Source organism: Eretmochelys imbricata, chromosome 17, assembly GCF_965152235.1.
Source record: "Eretmochelys imbricata isolate rEreImb1 chromosome 17, rEreImb1.hap1, whole genome shotgun sequence".
Classification (NCBI taxonomy): Eukaryota; Metazoa; Chordata; order Testudines; family Cheloniidae; genus Eretmochelys; species Eretmochelys imbricata.
Genome location: NC_135588.1, coordinates 1,687,053 through 1,706,746, shown reverse-complemented (window position 1 = coordinate 1,706,746; position 19,694 = coordinate 1,687,053). Strand labels below are relative to the sequence as shown.

Genomic DNA, 19,694 nt, shown 5'->3' with positions numbered 1-19,694 from the left:
CATTGAGTTAGATGCTGGAAGTGCAGTGACTATGTAAGAAAATATCGTAGCCATTATGTGATCTTATACACATCCTTAAAACTGACAATCCGTTCTGGGAGATGTAATAGGCTAGGACAAAGGAGTTTCTCCCTCAGTCTTTCAAAAAGTGCTATGAATCTAACTTCTCTGGGAAGGTCACCAGAGATGGGTAAATATACTTAGCTGTAGTGACTGGATACACAAATCCTCCTAGAACCCTGGACAGTTTATGCAGGAAAACCTTGATCTGTTAGAACTATTGCACAATGATAGAGAACTCAGCTTGTCCTTAATGGTCTAATAAGGGCATGAACAGAGTGTAATGTTTATCATATCAGAAAATTGTCTGTATGAAGTGCTCTGATCTCTTAATTTTATTAGTACTGAATAGAATAGAGTGGATAGAAATGTTCTGGTTACCAGTTAAAATATTACTCTTGACTTTGATTTTTCTTATTGGGAGGAAACTAGCATATCCTTCCCAATTTTGTAGACCATTTAATGAATATATAGCTTCCTGATTTGTTACTGGTATGTCTCTGTCATATAGAGAACTTGAGAATTATTTTATTTTTGGGAAACACACAAAAGTTAAGGAAATTAATTTAAAACTTTTGTGTAAAAGTTAAGTATTGATGCAAGATACGTTTTTATTTAACCTACATGAGTGTGCACATGTAAGCTTTCAGAGTTAAGTCTGTCAAGAACACTTGGATCTGGAAAAAATGATTTGTAGCTTTGAAGGCCCAGATAAAACTCTGTTTTCCATACCATGTGCATAAAAATAAGGCAGTAAATATTCCTAAAGGTAATGCATCATATATTTGCTTCAAATTCCAACTGTTGGTTACAGTAGTGTTTTGAAAAACTTAACATATAAAATTAGTTCAACATTTCTCAACAAATATCACATTGACTTCAAAGAAAATTTTAGAATAAATTTTTCCTCCAGCAAATATATCAAGACCAAAATTAAGCAGAAGTAACTTCCCATTATAACAATCACGTACAGTTCAGTGATTAATGCACAGGTATGGAAGTTTGACTATCAGAGTTCAGTTCTCATTCTGTCACTGTCTCACTGTATAGCATTGATCATGTGAGTTTGGACCTGGTGTAGGTCTCTGCACCTTCTCCACAAACTCAGTGGTAGAGAGGGGAACACACCCTAATTTCCAGGTTCTGAACTCTGTATTTTGATGTTATGGGAGCTGAAGTACTCAGCCCCTCATGTGACTGTGCAGTTCATCTATTTGTGCTTCTAGTCCTCCAGCTGTACAATATGATCACATCTCATAGGAGTGTTGACAATTATTTCATTGATGTTGGAAGGTGCTATAGAATTGCAGAGCATTGTTGGAGTCCTCAGGTTTTGAGAGAAGATTAGAGCTGATAAAAGTATTTATGGAAGCCTCTTAATGCATCAGTTGTGTTATTGTGAAATGCTTTAAGGAAAACTCCAATAATTACACTTTCTAAATATTTACTGAATGACAATGTCAAAGAATTTAAAGCATTTATTTAGGAATGCATTACTTTTCCAATATCTGTTTAGTGAAACAGGTAGTTGTCTCAATAGGGGACTGCAATTTTAATAATTCCCAGTAGGAGGCCTAATTTGATAAGTCAAATTAGGACTGAAGGAGTAGGTTGAACGATTAGAAAGCATTAGCAATAAAAAAAAAATCAGAATTGTTGTAAGGTAACCATTACAAAAATATTTAGTCATCTTCAACAGTTACTTAAAATTATATAGTATACTTTTTAATCTGGAAACTTTAATAACAAACCAATTTTGTTTTCCTTTGCATCTGTTGATCAAGATGGAAGCTTCTGCCTTGATCACTATATTTTACTATATATAAGATACATCATTTGGAAATTTTTCTGTGTGCTTCTTTAGAAGTACCAATCATATTACCCTGTAGTCCATCTTTCAGGCCAGGTCTCCTATTAATGTTAATGAAGTTGAACCTTCAGTCCCTTCCTATGTAATTCACAAGATCTGAAACACTTGTTGGATGCTTATTTATACATTCTTACAGTTTTTGAAAATGTGAAACAACACAAACTAAAACAAAAAACACTATAAAAAGAAATAGAGTGAAAAATTCACTCCACAGTGGGGGCTCTTGTCCTGTGGAGCTGAGCCCAGATCCTTACTCCAACAGTTGTGACCTATTGGGTTGCACCGCTGCTCAGGATTGGCCTGGATGCCCCTGTCTCATTAAGGGGGAGTCAGCCAGGCCAAACCTAAGCTGTGCCTCGACCTCATGCTCCAGATCCCAGTGCTCAGAGTGAGCAGCTGGGCCCAGATCTTTGGGGTTGGCTCACTCTACAACCCCTCCCATCTGTATGGATAAAATGAAGTGTAACAATAAGAATTTCACAGGGCTCTACTTGTTAGCTGGAGGCCTAAACCCTATCAGCCATAAGGAGGGATACAGAAGATGAAGGTATGGGGTTCTGAGAGCAAGGACCAGAGCCCATGCTCCAGTGAGGAGCCCAGACCTCTTGGCATCTCTAGTGGCTGGAAGCAGGAAAAGGCCGGGATAGCCACTGAGGTTGTATTCAGGGACCCTGCCTGCAGCTTTCGGCTCTGGTCGGGCTAGTAGTGTGTACTGCCTCACTAAGTTGTTGGAAGGGGAGTCTGCACCCTTCCTCCCAGACCTTCTGAATCCTGCCAAAAAGGAGGTGTCTGCTACTTTACCATGCTTTTGTGTGTAGGGGGATGAGTGGGAAGGAAGGGTTTCCACTACTTTTGCCTGCTTCAGAGGAATGGAACAGGTCTGTAATCTCCCTTAGTTTGTGTTTTTAAGCCCCTTTCCCCTTGAATAATTCCACAGTGAGGAGCTTTGTAACTGTATTCTTGGGAGTGTGGGCGCCGTCTGCCAGGTTCTGCATAGCAGCAATGAAACTGACCCCGGGCACTGGGCGCACTGTGCGGTGAAGCTGTGAGTAGGGGCAGCCGCCAAGGTGCTGTCTGGCCACAGCCTCAGGAAGACCATACCAAATCAGGGCGGCTGTGGCTCACCTCCTGAGGGTTAGTTGTACAAGTACAAAGCTTTTTTTTTTTTTTTTTTTTTTAAACGATGAAACCTTAAATGCTTCCCACATTCCTGTTAAGCTCGTCCTAGGCATGAGGGCACTTAGAGCTCGCGTCAGAAAAGACGGGGGCCACCCCTGAAGGAGTCCCCTTCCGAAGGCCCTTGTCAGAATCCGTGCTGGGCGCCGGAGGAGCGGGGGCCGGCGCGGGACTCGCTGCGGCCTGGCCGGGTCGGGTCGGGTCGGGTCGGGGGCAATTCAGGGCGCTCCATCGCGGCGGGCCCGGCTCGCCCCGCTCCCCTTGGGCGGCGCGGGCGCGGGGGCGCGGGCGCGGGCCGGCCGAGCGGGGCGCCGCTCCGGGGCGCGCTGACAAAGGGCCCCGCCCCGCCCGGCGCGGCCCGGCGGGCGGCTGCCATTGGCAGGAGGCCGCCATCCGTCAGGGGCGGGGCGGGGCGGGTTTCCGGCGCTGCGGGAGCCGAGCTGCGGGGAGCTGAGTTTGCAAAGAGGATGCAAAGCGCCGAGCCCGGGGCAGCAGCCGCGGCCCCGGCTATGGGGGCTGCCTGCACCGCCTCTCCGAGCAGGGCCCCGGTAAGGCTCCGGCGCAGGGCCCAGGCAAGGAGCGCCCCGGCTCTGCTGCGCACGGCTGGGGCGGGGCGGCGGCCTGCCAGGGCCCCTTTCCTGCGGCGGGTTCCTGTCCGGCTCCAGATGGGGGGTGGGGGTGAAACCCAGCCCGCCGGAGAGAGGGGTGCTGCTGGGCGTGTAGATGGGCTCCGCGCAGACCCCAGCTGGGGCACGTTTCCCAGCGGCGGGGTCGCCTCGCAGCGCTTAGCCTAGCCTGCCTTGGGGGAGTCCCTCCCTGGCCCCTGCGTTTATGGACTTCCTCTCCTTTTTCTCTTGCAGAAGCCCGGTGATTGCTGATTTTCCTTGTATCTTCCTCCTCCTCCTCCTCCTTTCAGGCAAATAGACTGTTCCTTAACATCTGTGAAATGCCTCCTTCCTCCGAACTTAATTTGACCCTATTAATTTTTATCGGAATGATTACTATTAAACCCATTCATTTTTAAACTTTCTTTTCCCGTTCTGTAGAAAGGACTCTTGGCTTTGATTTTCTGGTTTGCATTCTGTACTGTCCAGGTAGTTTTGCCTGAACCTGGCTCTAGCAAGTGAAGCCGATTGAGGTACTTCACTTCTTCTTTGGGCCTAAGCAACCTTACCTTATCATAACTTTGGAGCTATCCTGTAAGGCCTGGTCTACACTGGGGGTAGATGGACCTAAGAGAGGCAATTTCAGCCACAAGAATAGCTGTAGAGTACAGGAGTCGACGGCAGAGCGATAAATTGATCCCTGATAGATCGATAGCCTAAGACATAGCCTAAAACAAGGAAAAGCATTTGAATCCAGCAGAAATTAGGGTAGTGCTGATTTTGACGCTTAAAATAATTCCTAAGTGGATTTCAAATGTAAAGCTTTAAAATTAATGCTTTGTAACCAGCTGGTGCATATATGCTAATTAGGTGGCTATGCTGATTGTAAATTTTCTGTAATTAGGCATTTCTAGCTAAATATGTGGAACAAGTATATCTTTTATCAGAGGGGTAGCTGCGTTAGTCTGGTTCTGTAAAAGCGGCAAAGAGTCCTGTGGCACCTTATAGACTAACAGACGTATTGAGCTTTCATGGATGATTACCCACTTCGTCGGATATATCCTTTTATGTTGATTAGCCAAGAGCTGGCATGACTAATGTCTAGTGGAAAATGCTAAGAGAGTTGAATACCAATTTTTTTCTGGCACTTTGGAGGTATTAATTAAAGTGATATAGAGTTCATTCTAGTAAGTGAAGCAAAGATTCCAGAGATCATTGTAAACAGAAGTCAGTCAGTAATATGGTGCTGTATTAGAGACTAGTAGGTTCTTATCTCAGCATTAGCATGGCTTAGGTTCAGTAGACACAAAAACTGTAAACTTTAAGAAAGGTCTGTTCTTAATTAACTGATATCTTCCGCTTAAGAAAGTAAGCTACATTTACTAGCTCCTTCTAATACCTTTGATGAATTTTTTTTCTTACCACCCATGATACCAGTTTAGTAACTGTTGCATCATGATGTTTGTTTCATTCTCTAATAGGAAGTCAGTTTCTTTGTGTATTAAAGTGCAATGTTTGGGAAGCCTGTTAACTCTAAAACACCAATGAGCATTGCAGCAACTAGTGCAACTGTTGGGTTTTTAAAAGCTTTTTTTAAAAAAAAAAAATATAAGATTTAGTTGAGTAGGTGAAGTGACAGCTTTGGCTGGAGACACTTAGAAGGCATTGAATTGTGTAGGAACCATTGAATCATCAAGTACCTTTGACTTCCTAATAAAGGTAAAGTCACAAGTTTTGATGAGGCTCACATTTTTCATCTGAGAGAGTATTCAGCCACCCTGCCTTTATGAAATTGTATTACATAAATTTATTGTCAGTTTAATTTTTTATCTTAAATATGTAATAGTAATATTATGTTGAATGTCAGTGATTTCCCAAAAGAACTGCACACAGAAGATGAAACATTCAGCTATATAATCGTAGGATGTCTATCCTAATCTCTGTCGTTTAACTTAGATGCAAAATAGGAAACCATCAAATGTTTACTTATGAGGAAACAGTTATGTGAAATCATGACTTACCATAATCTCTGTAGCTAAGTGGTTGAAACACATTGCGCTACTGAGACTGAAGTAGCTGGTTTAATTTTCTCCTATGGCGTTTTCGTTCTGTCCTGGTTATTTATGAGCAGCGGTGCTTAATGGGAGGGAAAGTGACTTTTGTTCTCTTCCCTAAGAGAGAACCTATATCAAAGCCCTCAGAAATAGAAATTGATTCCTTTCAGAAGTTGAAGGAAAGAAATAAGATTGTTATTGAGTTTCTTAACGATTGGAGTAGCAGTGCCAAAACCTTGCATGATTGAATGGTGGATTTTTTTAAGGTTGGGGGTAGGCTCTTGGTGCTCAAGGTGAGAGAATAGTGGACAAAACAGAACTGTGAATGGATTCACATTGAGATTTGCATTAGGATAGGCTTTTAGCTGTTTTTAGCTTGTCAGACCCTTGCTGTAACTAAATCCTGTGTGTGTTTGGAGGAGGGGTTATTCCATGAGATTTACTGTAGGAGGCTTAACATTTGAGAAAGCTGTTTACAATGTGTCTGAAATAGTCTCCACTGTGTCCTCTACCCTCTATTATCTGTTTGCTGGTCAGATAAGGAGGTGGAATAGATTGCTGGCCTGTTTCTGAACTCTGCTTAATGAATGGTTGCTATGCGCATTGCATCTCAATCAGTTTAATCCTCAAGATGTCATTTACAGGTCTGCTCTTTTTGAGGGCCAGAACTATGCACTTTCAAACTGTACTGGCCAGAATTTGCTGGCAAAGCAGCCTGGAATTGCTTGTTCAAGAATTGTGTGTGTGTGTGTGTGTATATATATATATGTTGCTGAGTGATCCAATTTTAAAGTGCCTGGTGTCACAGGGCCATCATTTCATGGACATGTGCTAGATTAGGTATTTAGTGATAAATAAGAGATGACAATGTCATCAGTGTCTTTCCTAGATCAGTTTAGTATATAGTTTACTCGTTTGACATTAGATTAAGATGAAGTAAAATAATTCCTTATTTTAAAATTTTGACTGCTTTCTGTCTTGTTAAAGTTTTTATATTTTGGCTGAATTAGCTAGGGCAGTTTTTTGGGGTTAACTTTTAATACTGTTAAACCGAGGAAAAAGTATTCTCTAACATGTCTGAGAAAATAGGACACTGCAAAATACTGGCATAAATAATCAATTCCCAATTTAAGAATCTGCCTGTGAAATTGGGGGAGAAAGTCCATGGAACCAGGATTCAGGAAAGTTATGTTGTTGTGTATTACGTAAATGTCTTATGCTGGCGGTATAGAGCAAAGAAAAGTAGTTTCCCAACATGGTTAAACTTTAACAGGCCTGTTAAAAAATAAAATACGAAAGCACTCTTTTTAAATAGGTTTTCCGTGATAAATATATATCTTATTGCAAATAAGAATGTCACTCTTTGCATGAGCTATCTTCCTTTTGCATGGAAGATTTCCTTTAAATTCTGCATGATAGGAGTGACCTACTGTTAGTGCAAAGTGAAGAGTAAGCAGTAGTGGAAAATGCTTTGGATTTGTTGAATGTTAAATGCACTTTGGTAACATTTATAGAAACTGCACATTGAAATGAGATCTGAGTTTGTTGCATAATTATATTACAAATTGCACATGAAAAGTTAAGGTAGGAACTTAGTAGACCTTACATGAGTTAGACATATTTTAGGCATAAATGAAAGCAATATAAAAGCTGCTGCAGAAGTTAATGTGAGCCTCTTGAAACTGAAATTTTGAAAATGATTTGAAATAGTCTTGACTAAAGTGAGATCAGTATATTTTAAAAAAAAAATCACAAGGTGCGCTTCTCCAAATGGAGTATATGCAGTCTCCTGTATCACCAGCAAAACCAAGGCGGCACTTGGAGTTTCACTGTAGGAAGGAAAAAGTCTTCTAAACAGAATGGTGTGAGATCAGAGTGCTTTTTATGCAAGTGAAGATTTTATTACATGCTGTGGATTGAGGGCCTGTCTGTAAAGTACAGCACAGAAGTGTTAAAATCAGATTGTAAAAAACAGAAGGTTTGCCTAACCTGTCCTTCAGATGGCTGAAATGGGCAAGAAACACCTGGAATATAGAAAAAAGAAAAGGAGTACTTGTGGCACCTTAGAGACTAAGCAATTTGAGCATAAGCTTTCGTGAGCTACAGCTCACTTCATCGGATGCATTTAGAGAATTGCAGTACTGGTGCAATACTTTGGGAACAGGGTGTCTTCTTCATGACATTGCTTCTGCACATCTCCACTGTGAGATTGTCTCCTGCTCCGTGGGGACAGACCCCATTTCAAAGCAGCTAGCTGTTGGAAGAATGTGTGCCTGTCACAGTGCTCCAGCATCCTAGAAACAAAAGTGCAAAAGTCCCCACATCCATCTATACCCCCATTGCTGCCTTGAGAGAATGGACACTGAGCCTCATCTTCTCCCTATGTTGGGATTTATGTCAATATTGTGTAGACAAATATTTCACATCCCCAGTACAAAGTTTGATCAATGTGTATATTCAAAATCTTAACCTGGGAATATGTGGGATTAAAATTTTGGTTCTCAGTTGTATGAGGACACATGCTCCTTCTTGAACCTCTATTGAAAGATCCTTCCCTTCCAACTGTAGCAAATGCCAGGAGAGATTCATAACTGTACGCTTTGGTGACGGGTCTTCCTTGTACAAATTTTCTAGGGATTAAGTTCTAAAATCCTATTCCAAAATCTTGACTCCGGTGGCCTCCAGATTTCCTTTAAAGCAAACACTTTGCTGAGCCTCTTGATCTTCCATGTTAGACTTGGTGGAGCCCCTTGAATATGAAGAAGGCTATTGGGTTATTTCCTTGGCAGTAGAAAGTTTTTTAAATCCTCAATTTTATTATGGTGTATAATTAGAGAAAAGAGCTAGTACTTTTCAGTCCAGATGCACTCTAAACAGATCCATTTTTGATACAGATGGTCTCTGCTTAGTGAAGATCCTATATGAGAAGAACTTAAAGCTCTTTCTACGGGAGGAGTGGATAGCAGCTTCTTTATTGTCTTTTTGTTGTGTGCCATTTGTTGAGATACCTATAGTTGATTCCCACCTTTCCAAAGCATCACTCTGTCAGTATTCATCACAAATCCCATTGAATGCTTCATTCTAGGAGCAAATGTTCAAGTCGCTTTTCAACTAACAGTAGTCAGCCCTTTTCCTAAAGATTGTCACTGCTAACTGGTATCTCACAGAGGGATCTGTGCGGAGCAGTATCACAAAGGAATAATAGGTATACTTATTGAAGTACTCCTTGTGTTTTGAACTTGTTCCCTCTGCAGATCCCCACTGACTCTTCCCCCTCTATTGGAGATTTAAAAGGTGTGCCCTTGCCTCCAGAATGCTGGAGCAACATGTTTCCTTGTCTGTGTGTATCCGTCTTTTGTTTCTTGTCTTTTACTTAGGTTGGAGCATTCCGGAGTAGGCACTGTCCTATTGTTCTGTTTGGATACAGCACCTAGCACAGTGGGGTCCTGATCCATGACTGGGGCTCCCAGGTGTTATGGTAATAGAGATAATGTGTTCCTTCGGTGTTTGCTTTGAAATGGGTTCTATTGGCAGATCATGCACTGTCAGAGGGGATCAATGGAGACAACACATTTAAAAAATAAGTTACTTTACTTCTTTAATTTCCCTTCACGCCTCTGAAAATAGCTTATCCCACATTGTATCTGAGCTACCTTGATTTGTTTAGTGAGTCTGTATCTCTAGGATTCAGTTCCATCAAATTTTCTCTCACTATGTTTATATGAAGTATGAGGAAGTTCTTTCAGAACTGCTCTGATTTCTAGTTTTACAATTTTACAATCTCTTGATGTGCTCTGGGAATCAGCACCTGAACACCTTTTGTCTTACTCCCGGGAAGTATTGCATCTTGTTCCTTCCTCTTTAACAAAAAATGCAATTTATGCTGTCTTTTATCTATGCCTTAAGACATGGAAAAGGAGCAAGACTCTTAAGTAGTGGGAAACAGACTTACATACTTAATGGAAATATTTTAGCCTTTAAATTCAAGTCAACATAAGGAATATAAACTGCTATCTTCTATGTTGATTGTGTAATGAGTCAGTTCTGGTGATACAACTTTTGATTTCAGACTTTAACTTACCTACTTAAGGTTGGCTAAGCACATCAGTAGTTAATACTGTCATAAAATTTGTTTTAATGTCAAGCGTTTTCTCTTAAATGAAAGCTTTTAGCATATATCAACTGTAGAAAGCAACATTACATTTGAGAAAATAGCATTCAGTAGTCTCTAAGCACTTTATTTTTGCCTACTTTGTAAGCAGCTAACAGGTGTCCAAACTGAAACATACAAATATGGTAATTCACTATGCATTTGAATGTGGCTCAGTAGTGCAGGCAGAGGTGAGAGATTGTTGCCATCCAAGTGGTTTATGTAACATTCTGTGTTCCATTTCTAATGCTCCAAAAAAAAACATTCTAAATTTAGTTGTGTAAGGGCACATCTGTTAATTTCCAGCCGAGTTGTATCATAGGTTAAGGAGCTCCAGGTAAACCATAAAGCACATATTTCTGCCAGGCTGGATAAGAATTCTGATTAGTGTCATCCTTTTCAAAATCGGGACTGCGTTTGACAGCATTCTTGAATTTTGTTGTGTGCATTACTTTTCCAGAATATTGCTTTAATCAGTTTCTCTCTCTTTGCATTAAAGAAGCAGATTCAGCTATTCAAAGCAAATTGATAATTGCTTTTCATTAAAGGTACGAGTGCCAAAGAGTTGAGCATGTCTTCCAAGAAAAAACATTAATAAAAGCTCTACAGAAGTTATAATTAATCACATAGTTATAAGCCATATGAATGCAGTTCAATGAAAGTGGAAGATATTACCTTTCCACCACATTGAGAGAGAGTTTTGCAGGCAGGTCAGTTTCTTTGTGGTCAGATTTGCTTGGAGGTTAATATTAGGAGCTAGTGTTTGTAGGGTCCATAAGTGGTGCTCTTTCTCAGTCAGTACTGGACCAGTGCCCTTGCATAGTGCTGAAACTCAGAGGTTGTGCGTTTCTGGAGGCATCTCCCTTTATAAGAGATGTAAAATAGTGGTCTTAACTTCTTTGGTTTGTTACATCCCAGATTATTGGGAGCTTTGCAAATTAATGCACTGAGGTCCTGTAATATCTAGGCTACAGCTGTAATTATTATGTTGGGGCATTTGTCAAATGTGACACTATTTGGCTTTGGTCCCACACACCCTGCCCACCTTTCTTTTCCAGGTTATAGCATAGTTACATAGTTATAGTTTGATTCTGTCTACACATAATTTGTTGTCAGAACTTGAAAAAAACTACTGACCAAAGGTGAGTAGGAAATTTTATCTGGTAAGGGGGAAAGCTTCAGAGGAATTTAAGCTTTCTCTCTGCAACCACAAATTTCTTTCTAATGAGAATCTGCATCAGGTCATACTCTGAAGTTCTGCCTTCCTGAGTCTACAGACAGAAATTTCTGGCTCTGCTAATACTTCGGGCTTCCAAAAGTCTCTTACATGTTCTGGGCAGTTTCACTGTTGCTGTTCTGAACTGTGGGTAACAGTGAAACTGGCAAGAAGAAGCAGGTCTGTTCTGCTCCTGGGGAAATCTTCAAATACAGAGACCCTTGCTCAGGGTAGCTAGGAGGTGGTGGGGTGTGTGTGTGTGTGCCCTTTTTTCCTATTCAGGAGTTTTAGAGGGTGGCCTTCCTGTTTCTCAGAAACTTATTAAATGGATGCTGTTATGAAAAATAGGTCTGGGCTTAACACCGTGGTAGGACCCTCAGCACCTTCACCCTTCCTAATAGCTGAAGGCAGGAGGCTGCTCCTAAAACTTCCTGGTGGTGGTCCACCCCTCTTGTATCACACTTTGACTAGCAGGTGTCTAGCAAAGTTTACTACTACTGAGAATACTTGTGTAGCAACTTCCATTTGAGGGTCTCGGAGCACTTTCCAAATACTAAGCCTCACCACTTGCCCTATGAAGTAAGAAAGTATAGATTCCAAGGCCAGGAGAGACCACTCTGATTATCTAGTCTGACTTCCTGTATAATCCAGGCCAAAAAACTTCCCAAATAATTCCTAGAACATCCCCATTTTATAGATGGAGAAACAGCTGTAGAGAAGGTGTCTCACCCAAAGTCACACAGGATGTCTGCAGCAGAGCAAGGAATAAAACCTAGATCTGCAGTCTTGTACCTTAATCACAAGTCTACTGTTCCTCCCACCCAAGAAATTACTGCATTGTAATTGGGTTACAGTTGTATGGCAGCTGGGACCTTAAATTCAATACTAACATAATTTAATATTGAAGCAACTATCAACTTTATTGAACGTGTCCACATGCTACAGGCATTATAAAGGTGCAGGAGTGCCTGTCTAACTAAGGCTGCACTTGGCTTTTCATTTTGTTTTATATGGAGACTAGTGTCTCCTCCCCAAATGTACAGTACATAATCTGTACTGGATAAAAATTGGATTTTCTGTTTATTTTCAACTAGATCTATTGTTTGGTTTAAGTTAAAATTAATTTAAAAACTAGGAGAGTGTTTTCCTTCTGCAGTGTCTGGCTACCAAATGGCTGGCTTATTTTTCACATTTTACATATAGTTAAAACATGTTGCCTGTTGGTTTGAATGTACATTCTGAATAAATTTGGTTGAAATTAAGCACAGGAAAATAATCATTAATGATCTGTCATTTTATAGTCACAATTTTCATTACTCAGGGTGGCTACCGTTTCCCAACACTTATGGTGAGTAAACTGAAGCTACCCAATACAGGCCAAGCTAGTCACACCGTGAGTAAATTTTATCATTTTGTTAATGAGTTTTTAAAAGAAAAAACTGGAACAAACAGGGATTGTCGTATGCAGCCACCAGGACTGCCCCACTTCCAATATGATTCAAGATCAGGGTTTGAATCCTGAACCTTCAGTTCACCATATTAATCATCTATTCCTTCAACTACAAGAGTAACATGTCTTGTGTGTGGGGCAGCCATTAGAGAGAAATATCACACACCATTTGCTAATGGCTTACACAACTATTTGCTTGACAGCAGTAGATTGCTGGGAATTGGAACTCCTGGTTCTATTCCCAGCTTTAGAGGGGAGAGTGGTTAGTAGTTAGAGCAGGGGAGACTGGGACGTAGGAGTTTTGACTCTGAGAGTGGAGTGAAGAAATATTACACACAACACAGCTATGTTCCTTACAATAAAATACAAATCCTTAATTACAGCCTCATGCTTTTCCCATAAACACAGCACAGTTAACCTCTGCACATATGTTTGCTAATGTTGCTGGGGTTGTAACTGAGTTTTGCATTATACTGTAAGGGAGATTAATGTGTAGTATGTTACTTTATCACTTGCTGGCAGAAATAAGTTCCTTGTGATGATGCAGAATCTTTCACTGTCTGTGAAAATATGCTATGTAGGAATTACGATGCGGTTAAGAGGTTTCCCATAACTTGATATTTTCTTCCTTTTTAAGGTTTGCATTGAGCAGATGTTACACTTTAACCAATCTTAATCCATTTCTTATGGAATTATTTAGCTTCCAATAACTTCCACAACTTGGCAGGTGCTGTGCAAACATCTATGAAACAGTGACATGATCCCTGCCCTGAAGAAGATGGATGCCTTTTGTTGTTTCAAAGATCTGGTCAGGAGTCTGGAGGGCATTTTCCTGGGATATTATGTTAGTCATTGAAGAGCCTTTGTAACATATTTTAAGAGTAGGGAATTTAGCCTGCTGTTCTGGCCAACTTCTGATTTTGATAACTGCACTCTGCCTACGTACATTACACCACTACCTTGGATACAGTTTCCTTCCCTGTTCTGTCCCCAGCTCTGCCACTTACTCCAAAGCCTCAGCTGATCTGTTCGTGTAATAGGGCGCCCATCACTGTAGTATAGAGGACCTTGCAAACTTTAACTTATCCTCTCATACCTGACAAGATAGAGATTATCCCTTGTATAAGTGACAGTCGAAGCACAGAGTGACTAAATGACTTGCCTAAGATCACATGGCAGAACCAGGATGTATACCCAGGTCTCATGAGTCCAGTCCAATGTCTTAATTACAAGACCAGCCTTCCTTCTATTTAATTTTTGTCTTGATTTTATGCATCTGTAAAATGGAATATGCGCAATTCATGGCTGTCTCAGGGTGGTTGGGAGGCCAAAGTAGTGTTTGTAAGGTTCGTTGAGATGCCTGGATGAAGGACAAAGAGTTAATAATTAAAATTGGAAGTAAACTGTAAGGGGGTGGAACCATATTCTGGTCTGTTGGCTAGCAAAAATGCAAAATATAAATGGACCAACCAGCAGAAATTAAGTTAAAACATATTTAGTGAGAAGCATTGTTAATGGCTTTATTTTGGCCCAACTAACCAGGCATTAGTGGAAATGCATGGTGATTTGCAATGGGGAAGCCACACAAGCAATTTCGTGTTTGTCCACATCGTTGCTAACAGCTTCCTTTGCAGAGTACAAACAGGAGTAGGCTTCTTGCCAGCAACAGCGTCATTCAGATTAGGGCTTTAGTTCAGTTATGTCTAATTAACATTTATTGCAGATAGCAGTGATAATTACTTCCAAGTCAGTTTGTTGGTGGTGGTTATCCCAAGGCTAAAGTACAAGTTGGACGGATTTTAATAACTGAAGTGATGCATTGCTCTTCCTTTTTTTTTTTAAGACCTCATTTATACCAAAGGCCAGAAGCTATGTAAAACTCCATTTTACAATTAAAACCTACTGTTCTACTCTTCAGCAGATGTGCAGTGCTGTATTTTAAGATCTAATAAGACCAACCTAAAATGTTTTTTTATATTCAAAAATCATATACTGGAACTTGCTGCTTTATCACAATAAAATGGATTTGATGGTACGGATGTCATTCACAGTAATCAGGTTTCAGAGTAACAGCCGTGTTAGTCTGTATTCGCAAAAAGAAAAGGAGGACTTGTGGCACCTTAGAGACTAACCAATTTATTTGAGCATAAGCTTTCGTGAGCTACAGCTCACTTCATCGGATGCATACTGTGGAAAGTATAGAAGATCCTTTTGTAGTGGTAAACACCCATTTTTTCATGCTTTGTGTGTATAAAAAGATCTTCTATACTTTCCACAGTATGCATCCGATGAAGTGAGCTGTAGCTCACGAAAGCTTATGCTCAAATAAATTGGTTAGTCTCTAAGGTGCCACAAGTCCTCCTTTTCTATTCACAGTAATGCATACCTGTTATGAGATTATAGGTGCAATATTTTAGTCTTTTGGCTGAATTTGAACTTCTGTTCAACATTACAGATATTGATTTGAAGCCAGGTAGCCCTTCCTGACAGCTTTCAAGTCCAAAAGGATTGTAATGTTGCCAGTGTTTGTTTTGTGAACTCTTACTTTAAAGCCCCTTAGTTTTCTGTTTTGAGTTTTTTCAGTGGGTTGGGAAAAAGGGCAAGAAGTGGATCCATATACATTTCAATTTCTTCTTTCTTGCTTTTCAAACTAACTAATTTTGTTGCCTGACTAACATTATAAATGGTGGTCAGCCTAAAGGTGAAATGGTTTATAAGCAAAACCTTAATTAAACTGCAAGGAGCAAAATCGATTTTATTGACGCTCTTAGAGAGATCTAGAAGAGGACCTTCTTGATTCAGACAATCAAAAAACTTTATATTGGTAGAAGCTGATAGGACACTTCAACTCATACAAAAGGCAGCTCTCCACTGTTCACTCCTTCTCTCCTTGTTTACTCCCCATACACTTGCTAGAGTGATTTATTGCCATATCAAGAAAAGCCGCCTCCTCTGTAACATTACTTTGCAATTTTTGACTTATAAAATATTAAAAGGTTGTTGCATGTGTTGTCTGTGAAAACAGTGCTGGTCTGATAGTTTAGTTATGAAAAATAGTTAGGTATGTCAAATATATTCTTCTAGCAGGTTACAGCAGAGATACTACACAAGAATGTTTCCTTGTGGATTCCCAGAAATGGAGGGATGGTGGAAAATGGGAGAAGGGGAGAGCAGGAAGTCTGGGAGATATGCTGATGATATCAGTCTAGACTTTCAGAGTAGCAGCCGTGTTAGTCTGTATTCGCAAAAAGAACAGGAGGACTTGTGGCACCTTAAAGTCTAACCAGTTTATTTGAGCATAAGCTTTCGTGAGCTACAAGTGATGGAACTGACTGAAATTGTAATAAATACCAATGTTGGCTAGTGGGGATGGTGTGTGGTGTGAGTGTATGCTCTTAAAATGTAATACACACCAAGTGACGCTGCATTATGAAAGGAGACAAAAACGTAACACCTAACTAATACCACTTAGATATGCTGATTCCTAAATCACTGGCCTTCTCAAACTGACGTTTGTAATGCCCTGACCTTTTTGAAAATACAGAATTTTTCCTTTCAGTATTGTGTGAATTACGTAAACAATTCCTGCCTGTGTAATTGGTATGAATGTGTTCAGGAGAACATAATATATACTTCAAAAACTAGACTATGGGTTACTTTGGGAGAGCAAAAAAGGAATCAGAGTAGCAGCCGTGTTAGTCTGTATCCGCAAAAAGAAAAGGAGGACTTGTGGCTCCTTAGAGACTAACAAATTTATTTGAGCATAAAGTTCATGAGCTACAGCTCACTTCATCAGATGCATCCGATGAAGTGAGCTGTGAAGCTTATGCTCAGATAAATTTGTTAGTCTCTAAGGTGCCCCAAGTCCTCCTTTCCTTATTGCAAAAAAGGAATGAGCTTCAGTGGTCTGTAGTTTTTTGTCTTTAGTGTCTTAACTGGGAGTAAACAAGACAGTTCCGCTAGAAGCATGAAAATCAGCTTGCATTCAGTTATGTTTGTAACAGGCACTTACATATGGTTGTACCAAAGCAACTTTACAACCCTAGTTTGTCCTGGAGCATTTTTTCAGGCTGAACTTACAGTTATGCAGTGTGTATTTGGGATTTTGTCATAATCATAATGCATTGTTACTATTTATTAAATTTAATGCAGTTTCTATATGAATAAGGGGAAGAAGTGAAGCACGTCCCTGAGCCATAGGTACTTAAAGCCCTCAGAAGGCTTAAGGGACCCCAGGGTGCTGGAAACTTTAAATAGTTTTGAGCTTTTCTTTTGTGTGAGTAGTTTCTGTTGCCTTCTCAAATCTCTGAGCTTTGTGACCTCAGTAGTGAAGGTCTATAGTTAATCCTGGAATTTCAAACATGCATGTTTATTTTCATGAGTCTAAAGTTAGACTTCACCAGCTTACTTTTTTCAAAATCAGACCTGTTTCTCATTTCATTGGCCTATGTCAGTTTTGTGGGGACCATTTCCTTTGCCTGCTTGAGAGTTTCAGGCAGTATGGTATGTTTGAAAGGTCAGCAAAAACTTTTAATTTGAGCATGTGATCTATTTATTTAGTGGCAGAACACGTAAATTAGAGTAATGGGACTTTGTTTCTAGCACTGGGCTGTTAAGAACAAGTAACTTACTCTATGCGGTACAAGATACCAGAGGCATCTGTGTTCCCTGATAGAACTGCTGCCTCTGAAGTTTGCTATTTTCTGGTTGATAAACATAGAATTTTCTTGAAATTTTAAGCTCTACTATGGCAACCTCTGAGAAGTCTCTTGCTAAAACTGATGGAGCCCTTCCATCGATAGCTCAGTTTAGGATGAAGTTAAGTGTAGGTCACCTTGCCCTGTGGCAGCTGAAATAGTTGAGCCCACTCTGGAAATGGGGTACAGAATGCTTTCTACTACCAACACAAAACAATACATACTCTCAGCCTTCATCATCTCAATTTATTGGTAACTTAATGGTAAAAAAAACATAGTAGGGGTGTTTGTGATTAGTCCAAAACAAAGCATTACAACTCGAGAATTCAGAATTAAGCTGAAAAAAATATTCAGTTAAGGCACCCAACCAGCCCTAACTCGGCCCTATAGTGATGTCCTAAAATAACGATGATGGCAGTCTAGTGTTGCGGTCCCAGATTAGATGTGATTGATTTTTAAAGAGTCAGTGTTTTTATCTTCTGACTTTAAAAATCACTAATGGAGATTTTTGTCTGGGGGGAATTTTAGTTTTAAAAGAATATTTTAAAATTTCATGAACAAGAAGCCCAAAGAGACTGCTATGTGCAATATTTCTAGTGATTAGATTATATGTAGTGTCAGCTCTAAATCTCTTTTTATATTTAACTTTTAATGGCAGATTTAGTGATACATCAAGCAGCCAGAGCACCCAGTTAAGCTGGGTTTACAGCTGCTTTGCATTGTTGGAGCAGTGTAAAGCAGCCAGAATATACTGGTGAATCTAGTCTTTCAGTCAATTGCAAATAAGCGGGCTGTGTTAGCGAGTGAAGAGCATTGGGAGGGAGCAAAGAAAGCTCAGACTGAGTCCTAATGTGTCCTCTGCACAGTTCCCTCAGTTCCCACAACAGTGCTGCCTCAAAGGACAGTGATAAGGGGAGCCCTGCAAGCACTGATGCCCAAGAGAGTATGCAGCCTTGGAGTCTTCATAGACAGTAGCAGTTGGGCCTCATCTGCCAGTGAGAACTGTTTATACATATGGTCCAGTCTCTCTCCTACCACTGAGTCATTCCAACCAATAGAATTGATGCTTTTATTTCAGCTGGTGAGGAAGGGTTGAGTTGCTTCTGTCCCAATGGCCCACTTAAGAGTTAGTTGACCTTGTCTCTAGTCTATATAATTATAACACTTAGATAAAGTGACTGCATTACTCCATTATGGAGATCATTAAGGACAAAAAAACCCTGACATACTAAAACTGTTAGAAGACATGTTAATTTTTAACTGATCAGCTAATGAATTTACTTGTAAAATCTTAGAATATTCATTGTGTTCTCAAAGAGTAAATTTGGGGAGGGTATACTGTATTTTTAATTTAAAAAAAATAAGAGATTGAAGCATGTCTTAAAGTACAAAATGAAGCTCAGCTTTAACTATGGAGTCATAACCAGCTCCTCCATGATACGTTTTCTTAGCACTGCCAGAACACCTACATTGCTTCTCTTAATAGCCACTATTTCCCTGGCCATTATGAATTAAATTATTGGCAGTCCGCCTACAGTGGAGACCAGGAAAAGGTGGTAATTCTTTTTAAAATGCTTCCATTTAAAAAAAAAATTCTCATATAAATAAAGCTCTTTCTTTAAGACATGTTTTGCCTTTGTCATCACAAATCTCCTGTGTACAGATCTCCTATATTTAAAGTGAGTAACTTAGCTTGTGGGCTCCTACACAGAATGAACTAGGCAAAGCTTATTTTTGCAGACTTTTAGTAAACATAAGGTCTGTGTGAGTTGGAGATGAAATCAGATTCTTAACTATGTAAATTGGTATGCTTTGGACACCAAGGAAATGCTGCTTTCCCATGATAGCAGTCTGACCACTCTGAACTTAATGCTGTCTTGGGCTGCTCTTAGCCACTTGTTCACATTTTGAATGTGTCGTCATCCTGTTTGTTGCTGTAGGTACGTGTAAGGCATTGACGCTCTCTGTCGCACTTTAGCAAGAGGAAGAGTCACAATACTTTAAGACTATAATGATATTTAAAGACTGAACAGTTAAATAAGCCCTCTGCATATCTCACTCTAGTGTTACTTGTGCAGTCATAAAGTATTGTTAGTGCGGTTTGTACTTTATATGGTGGTGCTCCTTTCTTTAGGGGGTGTACATACAAAAGTTGTTACATAAAACATTAGAGGCTAAGAGATACTTTAGCCATGAAATAAGAGAGAGCACCAGATCCTGGATTAGCCGCTGGTTTTTTTGGAGTACAAATGAGATGCTTACAGGACCTGATGATGATTGATTAAAATCCTCTGCATTGCTGAAGTTTGCATTGGAACTCTGTGAAGAGTAGACAATGAACAAAGATGACAGAGAAACAGGCCTCAGTTATGCCAGACTTGTGAAACTAATAGAGGAGTGAGGAAAGAGAGGGTAG

At 40.1% G+C, this 19,694-nt stretch overlaps 1 protein-coding gene across 4 annotated transcripts in view; it reads left to right on the top strand.

Moving 5' to 3' along the window:
• FAM222B (family with sequence similarity 222 member B) overlaps window positions 1-19,694 on the top strand; it is a 46,495-nt gene that overhangs the window by 9,148 nt on the left and 17,653 nt on the right. The window contains exon 1 of one of the 4 annotated variants that reach the window (XM_077836432.1): window positions 3,540-3,654. The exons of the other annotated variants lie outside the window; for them this stretch is intronic. The gene's annotated coding sequence lies outside the window, so the exon portion shown is untranslated. Of the gene's footprint in view, window positions 1-3,539; window positions 3,655-19,694 lie in introns of those variants that run through there. 4 annotated transcript variants of the gene reach the window in all.